General features: G+C 39.5%; 1 protein-coding gene across 5 annotated transcripts in view; it reads right to left on the bottom strand.

Moving 5' to 3' along the window:
* The window catches only part of LOC5566288 (RNA-binding protein Musashi homolog Rbp6), a 1,418,593-nt gene that overhangs the window by 954,215 nt on the left and 450,791 nt on the right, over positions 1-13,587 (bottom strand). The gene's annotated exons all lie outside the window — the stretch shown is intronic.

Below are 13,587 nucleotides of genomic sequence, written 5' to 3'. Positions count from 1 at the left end.
TAGTGTGCATGATACTTTTGTTTGCAGATATCTCAGGAGCCTGACCACTTAGAAAGATAGTGTCTTCGGGAAAGTAGTTCAGTAGCTCAAGGACTATCATTATTTGAGACAAGAAATAGGATATTTTGCAACCAGGCGGCGCTAGTGAGCATAACATTTTTGTTTTGCGGATACTGCAGGATCTTGACTTTTAAGACAGGTACCTTCAGCAAAGTTGTTCAGAAGCTCAGGAACTATCATTATTTAATAAAATCTCAAACTTTAAGGATCGAACAAAGAAATAATATGAACTACTGAACAACTCTGCCGAAGACGCCATCTTTCTAAGGGGTCAGGCTCCTGAGATATTTGTGAAACAAATGTTTTATGCTCACTAGCGCCGCCTATTGGCAAAATTTTGAATCAACTAGCTCTAACGATGATAGTCCATAAGTTACCGAGCAACTTTGCCGAAGACATCATCTTTCTAAGTGGTCAGGATCCTGAGATCTGCGATACAAAAGTTTCATGCTCAATAGCGCCGCCTAGTGGCAAAATCCTGAATTTCATGGCTAAAACAATAATAGCCCTTGAGCTACTGAACAACTTTGCCGAAGACGTCATCTTTCTAAGTGGTCAGACTCCTGAGATATTCGCAAAACCAAGGGTGTTGTACAAAGTACAACGCGCGACTACTCACGTTACAAAAATTCGCGCGACAACCGAAAGGGTAAAGGCCATATTTATCTCTCTTATTTTTCTTGATGGAGACCCGCGAATAACTAATGAAAATGGCGGATTTTAAAAAAAAATTTTTGCATTAAACTTGATAAACACCCGATTCATTTTTTGCACGGATTTTTTTACACGGCTTTTTTTGCACGGTTTTTTAAAATAATACGGTTTTTTTGCGGTTTCGCGAAATAACACGGATTTTTTTTTGCATGCATGGCTTCTCAAAACAACATAGATTTTTTTGCATGGTTTCTTGAAATAACCTGATTGTTTCTCATTCGAAGTAATTCTTAAGATTCCATAAGAATTCCTGGGATTCTGACCGGATTTTTGAAACGGGGCCGACGAGTAGATGCGAGAAATTCCGGTTCGTAGAAATCACTTGGAACACGTGCAATATGGGTATTTTTGGAACGGGTGATTCCCACAAACCGGAAGTTGCCATCGTGGATTCTATAAATCTCAAGGATAACGAAAATCCCTCTGGAATCCTAAATTTTTTTTTCAGATTTGCGAAAACCCGAATTCGCAGGAATCTTCGGAATTCTTTGGATTTTTTTTTGCACGGTTCCTCGAAATAACACGGATTTGTTTTGCACGGTTGTTTTAACACGGTACGCATCCCCCAATGCAAAAAAAAAAGAATCGGGTGTAATTCGAAAACTGCTACTTCTAAAGAAGTGATCATGCTTGGAGGTGCGACTGTTATATTGATGTTTGAGGTTATGGCTTTCAGTCTTAAAAAAAAATTCAAAAAACGGATTGTAAGCGAAAATCCGTTTTTTTTTTTTAGTTTTATTTAAGACTGAAAGCCATAGCCTCGAAGTGATCATGATAATCATCAAGGTTCAAAATGATTTCAAGATTCTTATTGAATCATCAGATCGTATTTATTACAATAAAAACCAAAAATGTAAAAATTGATCAAAAGTAGTTCTTAGAAAAACTTTTTTAATAAAATTTTCTCCATCTTCAAACGTTGCCCCAAAGATCTGTTTCCTATCAAAATACCATGGTGAAAATTAAAAAAAATATATAAATGGAGTTTCTGTGTAATCTAAAATATCAATTTTATTTTTAAATTTTTCTTGAAAAAAAAATAATGTATTTTTCTTTTTTTGAGTTTAAATGGTTCGCTACAACTTATTCATAGAATTTCTTCTCTATAATCAACGGTTTCGGAGTAAGAGTTTTTCAAATACATTTCATGTAGAAGCTTTTGGGCCAGCTATTCTTGAGTCAAAATGGTCGATTTTTGTATGAAAAACACTTATTCTAGCATACCAAAAACTTGTGCAAAATTTAATCCAAGTCGAAGTTTTTTTCGACTCAATCTGGATGGAATTCGTCACAAGGTTCTCCACAACAAGAACAGTGGCTTCCATTGATGTCTCTACAGATTTCTGAGTAGAGGTTTCCAAGAGTTTTGCACAGCTATCCACTATGGTCTCCACTTAAGTCTTTTTTTTTTTTTATCTTGGTCTGAATTTATTTAGAGTACTAACTTATAAAACTTTTAGATTTACAATTCAAGCTTAAAACTACTAACATTAATTTGTTCTACTGGAGTACAACATATGAAGTATACAAATTTTGCAAAAAGCTGATTAATTGTGAGTGCTGGTATGCCTCTTAACTCAGGAAAAAGAAAATAATTCGGTGACTTCCGTTGAAGGGCTGGCTTCATTCTTGAAATTATTGATTTCACAAAAATCCAAACAGGTTTTGACGCAAGACACGAAAAAAGCTTATGCTCAACGGTATCTATGACACCTGGACAACGGTCGCATAAAGGAGAGTCTCGGCGTCTTTGTTTGTAGAATAATTCGTTATGATTAATCTTCCCATGGATTGCGGTATACCAAACTGAGCGATATTGTGAATGAATTCGATGATCTGCTATATACTTGAAAATCACCTTCCAACGACGATTAACGCTCAGCACTTCAGGATCATTTTCCGCTAAAAGTAGTTCTGAATATATGTTGGAAGAACTATGGTGCTCCAGAGTTTTATTGACCAGTGTTGCCACTTCCAAAGCAAATACTTTGACTTGAGGGTAAGCAGCTGGAATCTGAAGAATCTGGTCCTTATTTAAAAGTCCACGTAAAAACGGCAGATCGTACAAATTCTCAAGAATTCTGTTCGTTAATAACGACACAGATTTCAACCCCGGACAATGTAGGTTTAAGCCACCACGGTTCTTCGTCAGAAAAAGAGTTTCAAGGCGTATGTGGTTTTTGCCACCAATCCAAAGGAAATTCCTGTATTCCTTAAGGATTTGTTGTTCAAACTTTTTTGGTAATGGGAGCGTTGACGCTGTGTACCACATTTTGGAGGATACGAATGTGTTTATCAAGATTATCTTTTGTATTAAATTCAACGAGCGCGATCTGCTCATCCACAAACGCCATTTCATGTTTTTGATTACGTTGATCCATGTTGACTCCATAGTTTGTTTGACACTGCAGCAGAATCTAATGCCTAGGATGTTTACGAAATTAGAGAAGTTTAGCCAAGGCAGCTGATCTCCTGATGAAATATTTCCTATTTTCAGAGCAACCGTTTTCTGCAGATTAAGGATTGCGCCAGATGTGGTTTGAAACTCCCGGATAACCTGCACTACACGTTGTAATGTCTGCATATTAGGAACAAATATGCTGATGTCGTCCGCGTAAACGTTCAATCCTTCAACAGCGTCCCCTGATTCTACAATCTTGTCGATCAATGGTTGCATATATATAACAAAGAGGAACATGCTGAGCGGATCTCCTTGCCTCACCGACCGGTGTATTTGGAACGCCCTTGACAGTTTTCCATTGATGAGTATTCGCGATGAAGAGTTTTCCATTATTCTTTTCAGAAGTTCTACAAGTTGTGCATTGAAGTTCATCCGCTGCATTGTTTGTAAAAGAAAGCTATGCTTCACCCTGTCAAAAGCATGATCAAGGTCGAAGGACACCAACAGTGATGATTTTTTGGAGTGTTTTAGAGCGGAAAGCGTATCTAGAATTTTGCTAGTTGCTTGAAAAATGTTGCGTTTCCCATTTGCACATTTCTGATGTTTGGATACGACAAATTCCAATAATGGAGCCATTCTCTGCTTTAAAATCCTAGTTAGAATTTTGTTGTCGAAATTCAGCAGTGTAATTGGACGATAGCCATTTATTGTTTTGCAGACTCCCTTTTTCTTCACTAGAACGACAATTCCATTCATCATGCGTGAATCTATATTAGGACCATGTAGCATTTCGTTCAAGATCAAGGTAAATTCACGACTTATCGTGTTCCAACATTTCAGGTAAAACTCTTTTGGGAGTCCATCAGCTCCTGGTGATTTTCTAGCAGAACTATTTTTAATTTCATTGACTTCAATTGGGTCCATTAGTATTTCGTTTGCTACATTTTGATCGGGTATGCGAAGAGTGGGTAGGAAGGTACTTCCTGTCGGTTGCTGTCTATTTTCTTGGAACAAATCTTCGAAATATGTGACAACGCATTGCTCTATTTGACCACTGTCGTTGATCATATCACCTCCAACATCCAATTCCGTAATCAAGGTTTTTGAACGCTTGTAGTTCTTTTCCGACAAATGAAATAAGGAAGTTGGCTCTCCTTTCAGATAAGTTTCCTTAAGTTGTCGCCAGTTGCTTGATGACTCACGCTGCTTCAATAGCATAATGCTTTTGATCCTATTAATTCGTGTCAATTGTGTTGCATCATTGGCATACAGTTGATAAGCCCTAGTTAGTTCACCGTGTAAGAGATTCATAGTATTACGGAAGTCTTGAATCTGAAGAGAAGTCCGCCAACGAAAAAAGGATGCAACTTTAGGTTTTGCGTAATCTAACCACCATGATGACCAGGAACGATAATTTTGCTTTTGTCGGACTAAGTAGTTCCATCTAGCTTGAAAACGGTTTTGCGTATCTTCATCCTCTAAAACATGAGGGTTGAGTCGCCATAGGCCTCTCCCGATGATGGGACCAGTTATTGGTAAAACCATTCGCATTAACACTGCTTTATGATCGCTGAAGCACGTAACTGAATGATTGATGGTTCGTAGCCAGCTAGTGGACGATCTAGAAACTAGGAACCTATCTAGCCTCGAGGACGATCCAGCACGCACGAAAGTATACTCGGTCTCATTTCGATGTAGAAACACGCCAAACATCAATCAGGTCTAAGGAACTCATTAGCCGTGACGTCATATTACTCCGTGAGGTAGCACCAGTCGCGTCTCTGGGATTTACAACGGAATTGAAATCACCCCCAAAGATAATCGGTCCTGTACAATTTCTGAGATAATTTGCACAAGTGAAGTTGAAAAAGTCCTCTCGTGATGCCCTATTTTGCGCTCCGGTAGGGGCATAAATATTGCACAGCGTGACCCCATTTTTCAGTGTTATTGTTATTAGCCTACCATCCAGAGAATTTTGAACTGCTGTGTATTCAATACTGGGCTTATGAGCGATTGCTACACCTCTATTTCTATTATCAATGTTGAAAACAATTGAGTAACCTGTCAGTTGTATAGACGTATTTTCGACTTCCTGCAGAAAAACTATATCAATTTCGTTGAACCGTAGGAAGGAATTGAGAGCATCTATTTTAGTTGGACTGTATATATTAGCAATGTTTATGGTTGCTAAATTGAAGCTCAATGAATCCATTTGTATTTTAAAGAGTCAAGTATACGAAATGTACCCTAGCCGTGAAGTGAGCTCTCAAAAGCGTTCCCGGTCGCTGAGACTTATCGTTTGCTGTTAAATCATTTGCAGTGTGTATAATAGTGACTCTAATGACAAGTTTCCTATTGTCAGCCGGTTTATCTCTGTAATCGCTCACCTGTGTTGTTGGTGTCCTACCGTAAACAACAATTTGATTATTGCTGATGTTCGTCAAGCATCGAGATCGTGGTAGTTGTGTCTCCGATATTGTATCCTTCTGTCGAAGAGAGAGCCGCTGTTGTGATTTGGCCTACGGATGTTGAAATTTGCTTGACAGGTGCGGCAGTATCCAAAAACGCGACGGCAGGACATATAGGGTAAGTGTACCAGTTTTGGCCACCCTAAGGAAAAATATTGTTTATTTATAAATCAAAAGACCTTTGGTTACTGTCTGGACATTAAACGAAAGCTTTCAATCCATGCTCAGCAGGGAAAATATAAAAACTAATCAGAAACTTTGTTTTTGTATTAAAAATGGTGGTGGCGAATACTGGACCACTTGCACCAGTATTCGCCACGATTTTAATTTCGGTTCCTGAATTCGCCACTTACGTTGATTTCTTATGGAGGGTGGCGAATTCAGGAACAGGTGGCTAAAAATAGGTGCAAAGGAGCAAAAAGTTTAAGGAAAATGATTTTTTTCTATTATTTTCTGAGAAAATTTTGCGGTTTCCAAGAATGTTTCCGTATCATCTCAAAGCAATTTAGCAAACACTAAACAATTGGCAACCATATATGAAGTAAAACGGTATAAAATCAGGGGTGGCGAATAACTGGTACATGGCGAATACCGGTACACCTTCCCTACTATGTTTTATTACCTTACGGAAAGGGCGATGCTCCAACGATAAGAAACCTTCCAGCCGGCATGAACAGTCATCGCAATCCCAAAGGCAGATAAAACTCGGTACGGCTTCTACGGAGATTGTTGTACTTTTCAGGACGGTAGCATCCAAATACACTTCGACAGGACATATACTTTTTGTTTTTACCTTGGAAGGAAAGTGTTGCTCCAACGGTGAAATAGATTTTGGTCGATGGTGATGTTTTGAATTACAGTTGATGACACGATTTTGCAGGTGGAGTTCTGAGGAGTTTATTGAAATTTTCAGGACGGCAGTATCTGATGGCGCTACGGCTAGACATATACAATGTATTTTTACCTTTGAGAAATTAAGGTGCTCCAACGACGGTTTGCGTAGATGGACATGTAGATAGCATGGACGGAATGTTTGGCTTCGATGGTGAAGAAAGTTATCCTTACTTTGAAGTGTGTCGCTGAGATTTTGTTCGGCGTTGAGGTCGTTGTGATTCTTGCTCAGCTTGCTTCGGCGACAGAGTTCGTTTGCGACCTCCAAGAGGATCTGTTTCGGTTTCCGAGGTGACAATTTTCGACGAATTCGATGTAGAGGCGACGGGTTGACTGAAGTTGGGCGTTTCAGGAGATTTGCTGGTTTTTTTCATCGTTATGGCCAGTGAATCGGCCGTGGAGAGCTGGGTGGTAGTAGCTTCTTTTGACGCGACTGATTCATCATCAGATTCACTATCTGTGGCCTCCATGAGTTCTATCGGGGACTCGTTGGTACTAGCTTGCGAGTTACTGACAATTTCGGCTAATGTTGATTTCTCTCCTGCATTCTGGGAAGACTCCTTTCGAGCAGCCGAACATGTCTTTCCGATATGGACCTTCTGGGTACAATGCCTACAGGTCTTAACCTGGTTACTGTACAGGACGTATGACAGCTCTCCGGCCACGGGGACATACGAAGGAATCGGCGTTTGGATTTCCATACGAATTATTCGCACTCCGTTAGGGATGCCTGGGAAATAGTCCTTCCAGACATCGTTCTTCACGGAGAGAACCTTCCCATAAGCTGAGAACTGCGCTGAGATGAGATTGTTTGGCATATGTGGAGGCAAGTCATACACCTTAACCTCAATGGCGTTGTCTGTCGGGTGCACTGGGATATGGTAGAGCTGTTTGTCATGCTCAAGTGTATGCTTCATGTTGTGCAGCATAACGACGTTCTCAGCTGTTGCTGCGGAGTCCAGTTCGATGATGACATGGGACTTAGTAATGCTTGTCTGCAGGTTTTTGACTAGCGACATGTCTAGGGACATCTGCTTGAACAGGAACTCTTGCACAACGTTCAGCTTTGGTCGTACTGGCATGACGCTAAAGTCAATTACGATTGAGTTTTTGCGGAATCCGGCCATCCTTAAGGATGATAACTAGTCGTTTACACGAAAACTTAATGAATAAGCCTTACGGACAAAGTCCGATTAGCGAAAATATATGCGGTGTTTTCACTTGGCAAACAATACACGTCTGTTTCGTATGAAGCCTATATGTCAACTGACTCTTAAAAGAAGTCTCTATAGAAAAGTGCATGAAAATCTCCACAGAAGTCCCTGCAATAGGTTCCGGAGAGATCTGCTCAGAAATTTTCTCAGAGCTCTCTATAGGTCTCCACAAAGGTCTTTAAAAAATTGGAGACGGATGTTTTTGAATAAGTCGTCATTGGAGTATCCATATGTGTCTGCATGTAAGTTAACCATCCCTTGCAAGTTTGTCCAAGTCCCATGAATATAAATAATAATAAATTAATATATAAAAAAGGTTATTAATAAAAACTATCCAAAGAGGTCTCAACTAAAATATCCTTAGAGGTCTCTCCAGAATGTGAGCTTGAATTTCAAATTTATTTCCGAAAGTAAAGGCGTAAAAAGTATTTTCTGTAATTTTGTCAAAAGTATATCCTCAACACTATGTCTACTTTTTCGAAAAATTGTTATATCATAAATTTTGTAAATCACAGACAAGCCAATTTTCCATATTATGACAACGATTGGACCAAAAAAAACAGCTGGAAAACTTCGAGCTTCGCTTTGAGATTGTATAGTTTGTATTTATAGTTGATGGAGTCGTATCTTTTTTAAACTTGCGAATGGTTTATTCCAAACTTGGCGTATCTTCTCACCAAAGAAATTCTGGCATTAGTCCTGTTCTATCACCAGATACTAGAACTGATGTCTTAGCCATCTGATACTACCACCACAATTTAGTGCTCTCTTAAACAGCGAACGTCACAAACTTCACAATTGCCTCGATTTCCAGGAACTACAACTATACGCTACTCTATATCATCTACCCTGAAAATCTTAGCGCCATTCATTCGGAAATCAATCCGAACCCGAACAGCAAACACATTGCTACCCGATATGCCTCCGTTCCGATTCGAATCTCCGCCGGAAGGCTTTCCGTTCCTCTTTGCTAAATTCTCATTGTTTGATTGTAATTTTGCTCGAAATCCCACATTATCGCCGCCGACATGTCAGTCCAGGTTCTCATTGCCTAGTACAACCCGATCGATGAACCAGAACTGCACGACGATGAAGATGAGGATTGATGACAGCGACAGCGACGACAACACAACAACGGCAGTCAATCAGCAGTTGATCACCGGGAGGATTGAGACGGTTGGCTGCTTAGGCTGCTTGAGCGATTTCCTCACACGGTCATGCTGCCGTCATGGGCCAACAGACGTTACACGAAATTTGCATCCACCACTAAATTCAACGATTCACTAAATTCTAAATTCACTGTTACAAATCTCACCACCAGAGGCGCGCGCATCGTTTTTCTTCGTGTTTGACGGTTCACGTTAGCGCCATCTGCAGCAGATGATGAAGGTGTGAACTGAGCGATGAATTTTGAAGAAATTTGTTACAAACATTACATCTGTTTGTCTGTGCTCCCATGGCAGGCCGGAAACTTGATACGGGCTCAGTCAACGTGACGGAAGCTAGACGCTAGCGAGCACCCATATTGACTGTTTATGGTTGTTTTATGCTAAACTCCTGCTCTCAATCGATGGTTTAGTGATGATTCAGGGTGAGTCCTTTGTTTCGATACACGCACGGATTGGTGTCACCACGTGATTGCTTGACACGTGAAAGCGATTCAGTGCGAATCGATCGGGATTTGAAATTTATTAGAGTTGGGAAATTCTGCAAGGACTAAGACTTCCACTTGACATTTGAATGTCACTCACACCACCTCTCAACAAAAGCTCCGTCCTGACCTACTAAAAGTCCAATAATCTGTCTTTGCTTTCACGCTAGGTGAAAGCAAATACCGTGTGCTGCCTCGTAATAGTGTCGTCCATTCCACTAAAGGCAGCACCAAACCATTGCCGGTCCCCTTCCAAGCTCCACACCATCGTACCTCATCACCCAAAACGGAAGACGTAATCCACCCCAAAACGGAACGGCAACGACGAAATCTGATCTGGGGATTATTAAAAAGCCACAATTTAAACATTTCCTCCCGCGACCGTCCCCGACTCCGGCGTTTGCCCTGCCCAGTTGTGACTTGGTCGCATCGTGCTCTCTGATTCCTGCCGCCATAGTTGACGGTGACCTTCCGTTTCCGTCCAAGGGAAAGAACGACTCTCGAGTGAAGCCATTCCTTTTCATGGCGCTCTCCGATGTGCCGGTTCCTATATCTGTGTGTCATTCATTTTCCAGGAGCTTTTCCCCGGTTTCCTTCGAAGCGTTGTCGTCGTCATTCTTGCGGTCTCCGTTTCCATCATGGGCGTAATCAGGTTTTCCATCGAAGAGGATGGGGGAACTTCGAACTAGAGATGGGCAAAAAAAAAATCGGAGCCGATCAAAATTTCCGGATCATTCAAAAGAACGAGTAATCCGTGGCTCTTTTCTGACGAGAGTCGGTTCATTTGATCAGCACAGATCAGACAAAAAGTGACCCGGAATAACGAAGCGATTTGTTTCCCCCATCCTCCTTTGTTCGTTTCTCGGCTTTATTATAACGCTTCACACGTACCATGGGTGTCGCGTCACGCCACACATGCAAGCACAGTTTTGCTCTCAACGCTCTAAGCATAGAAAGACAAATTTGCCCCGCTCACTCACATACCTACAGACAGGTGTGAGATAGAGAGAGAAAAATTGTCCACTTGGCTAGCAAAGTACATTTTGCTTCTTCATTTTGGTTCGGGTAGGGAAAGTCGGCCATGTGTCGTGAGTTTCTGTGGAAGAATGTACGAAGAATGGAAGAACGAAAGAGACGAAAGCTTCAACACATGTCGCGCAAAAGGGAGTGAATCGTTCTTTTGTCCGTTGTATGGTTCAGTTCGCTCTTCATTTGGGAGCTGCTGAGCTGCTGAACCATTCAAAAGATCCGATTCACTAAAATGAGCCGTTTTGCCCATCCCTACTTCAAACGACCTCAAGGCATGAATGGAGTGCGACTCAAATCATTTCCGGTGCTTCACGCACTGCTGTGAGACAATAGCTTAAATTTGAAAGAGACTTGCACTCCGGCAGTGCTGACTCGCAATGTCCGATGGACTGCATGGTATCGAGTTGTCTTATTTCCACTCTATACATTTTGTGCACGCGTCAAAAATTGCACTAGAATTTATTTTTATGTGACTAAACACGATGAACGTAGTTTAATACCATCTTATGTTTCTGGCTATACCAAATATAGAGTAAAGTGGGGCAAAAGTTCGAGTAGGGTAAGAGTTTCTTTTTAAGATTTCTAGCTCAATTCAAAACAAATCTTATAAATGTCATGGTGGTTCGAATGCTATTCAAGTAAGAGACTTTCACTCCGAATATCATAAAAATCGATTGAGATTGGGAAAAGTTATGGCTATTTGTTGTTTTTCGACGTGAATATTATAATTTTTGGACAAACTTTCGTTGTATGGAACCAATTGAAGATAAAATCATTTTCAATATTTTATGTAAGGGCGTTTCTAGGCCTATCATAAGGTTGCTTTAAGGTGTATTAGTTTTTGCATAAATGCTTAAAAACAAATTTTGGCCCATAGTGGGGCAAAAGTTCGAATCAGCGGGGCAAAAGTTCGACCCATGTATAAAATCACGGAAAAAATTGCAAATTGCCTAAAATCCACATGTTATCTTCAAATTTAGTTAAATTTGTCTGATCGTGTGAAAATTGTCACAAAAATTTTACATTTCCGCATAGTTTTGCGAAAAAACTACTATTTTTGAGTATATTACAATTAACTCAGTTTTGGGAAATTTTTTGATGCAAATTTAGTGTGTATTTTTCGTTAAACTTAAGTTTACGGCTGGTGTAAGGTATGCCTGTCATAAAAGGATCGATATTTTGTGTTTTAGCCCGCGAACTTTTGCCCCACACTAAATTCGAACTCTTGCCCTATTGTTTTCCTGGAAACTTTGATTATACAACTAAGGTCGAACTTTTGCCCCACCTTACTCTATTAAGACTCACGACTATTACTTTTTACAGTACGTCAACCCAGTAGCGCAACCAGGATTTGACTCTAGGGGGGGTTTTGTGAACTTGAAGATGATGTGTTTTTGGGAAAGTAAACGGGTGTAAAAAATTTCACATTAAGGAAAAATCGTAACACCATATGCAAAATTAAGCTTTTCGTATCCACCCTGGGCATCCATTTTTATATGAATTTACAACGCTTCTCTAAGGACATCTGTTGCACCTGGTGAAATTTTCCAAAAGTATTACGAAATACTTTTTTGGGTTTGGAAAACCTTCAGGTTCCAAAAAATATTTCGTTCTCTACAAGCATTGTCTTAGATTACATTTTGTATATGTGAATGGCTAAACGGGATTACAATATTCTTATACCGATTAAATTTACATTTTTCGTAGTTTGTTCGAAAGTTTATCCAAGCTGCACATACATTAGCGTGATAGCGTTCAATTACTCTTCGTCTGTTCTGTTTTTTAAAAAACGTTTTCAAGTTTTTCATCGAAAAGAATGATCTTTCAGTGTAAGTCGTAGTAAGAAGCATTGTAACTATCATTAGCAGTTTGTCGAAGGCATATCAGCATTGGAAATATCGAAGCATTTTCAGATTGTAGACGAAAGTTTGTGAATTTTTGGCTTAGCAACAGAACCACGATCTCCATTAATCTTCCCTAAGATTTTTATTTGTGACCATTAAAAACTAAGGAATTGCTCCTCCGGAAATGCACGTGTTCTCTGTAGGTCATACAATTTGCCTAATTGCTGAGCCATCTGAAAGGTTTTTGAAAACATCAAATTTTACAATTATCATCGTTTTAAACGTTCTCGATATGCATACATATCTGCTTGTTTGTTTGATAGACTTCTTTTAAGAAACCTGCAGGTTTTTCATAAAATAAAGCGAAAAAATTAAGTTTTTTAAACACATCGAAGGTATTCAGATAAGAGAGCCACATCTTAGAAGTTTAGAACAACATTATATTTAACACAACTTACTGCTCCGATGTTTGTGGATTTTATGGTTGAATTTTAAAAATATGTTTGATAATTCTTATGAAAATTTTCTGCTCTGGGGGGGGATTTGACCCCCAAAACCCCCCCTTGGTTGCGCCACTGCGTCAACCACTTCTTTTGCTATTACAGTTGATCAAGTAGAATCAAAAATATGATTTAATTGTTTTTCTCAACTGGACACCAGATTTGGAATGGGAAAAGTCTGAAGATTCGATCGGGGACAAATTATTCCTGAAATTAATTTAAGAAGATCTCAAGAAGAAATTGCTCGACCTCCCATAGAGTATTATATTCAGAACATCTGCGGTAGCCCCGTAAAGAGTTCTTCGGAAGATGCGTTCATGAATCGACCAAGAATCTCTCTGATATTATTCCTTATGTGCCAGTAGAGATTTCTGCAAGAATTAGAAATTATTTAAAGTTTAAAACTATTTTATCAGAAGTTTTTCTTCAAAAAATAACTCAAGGATTACTTCAGGATTTTCTTGGGATTACAAAATGTATTCCTCTTAATATTTCACCAAGTCTTCAGATGATTCAAATCTGTAGGTTTTTCGGTGATTCTCAACTGTAGCGTTAAGGTATTTCCTCCAGGGATTTAATTCTATGGATACGAATTGTCACTTACATACTTGTCTTGATATATTTTCAAAATTTTCATTTGAGAATTATTTCTCATTTTTCTTGAATTATTCATCGAATCTCTTTTCTAGAGGGTTTCTCAGGAGATTCTAAATGAAATGCATACAAGTATTTTCCCAAACGACCGTCTAGAGTAACTTCTGAGTACACCTTTAAGAGTTCATATGGACATTCTTGGATATACCTAAGAATAAACG

The sequence above is a fragment of the Aedes aegypti genome, chromosome 2 (genome assembly GCF_002204515.2).
Source record: "Aedes aegypti strain LVP_AGWG chromosome 2, AaegL5.0 Primary Assembly, whole genome shotgun sequence".
In the NCBI taxonomy this organism is placed as follows: Eukaryota; Metazoa; Arthropoda; class Insecta; order Diptera; family Culicidae; genus Aedes; species Aedes aegypti.
The sequence above is the reverse complement of the archived record's forward strand: the minus strand, read 5'-3'. Positions and strand labels throughout refer to the sequence as shown.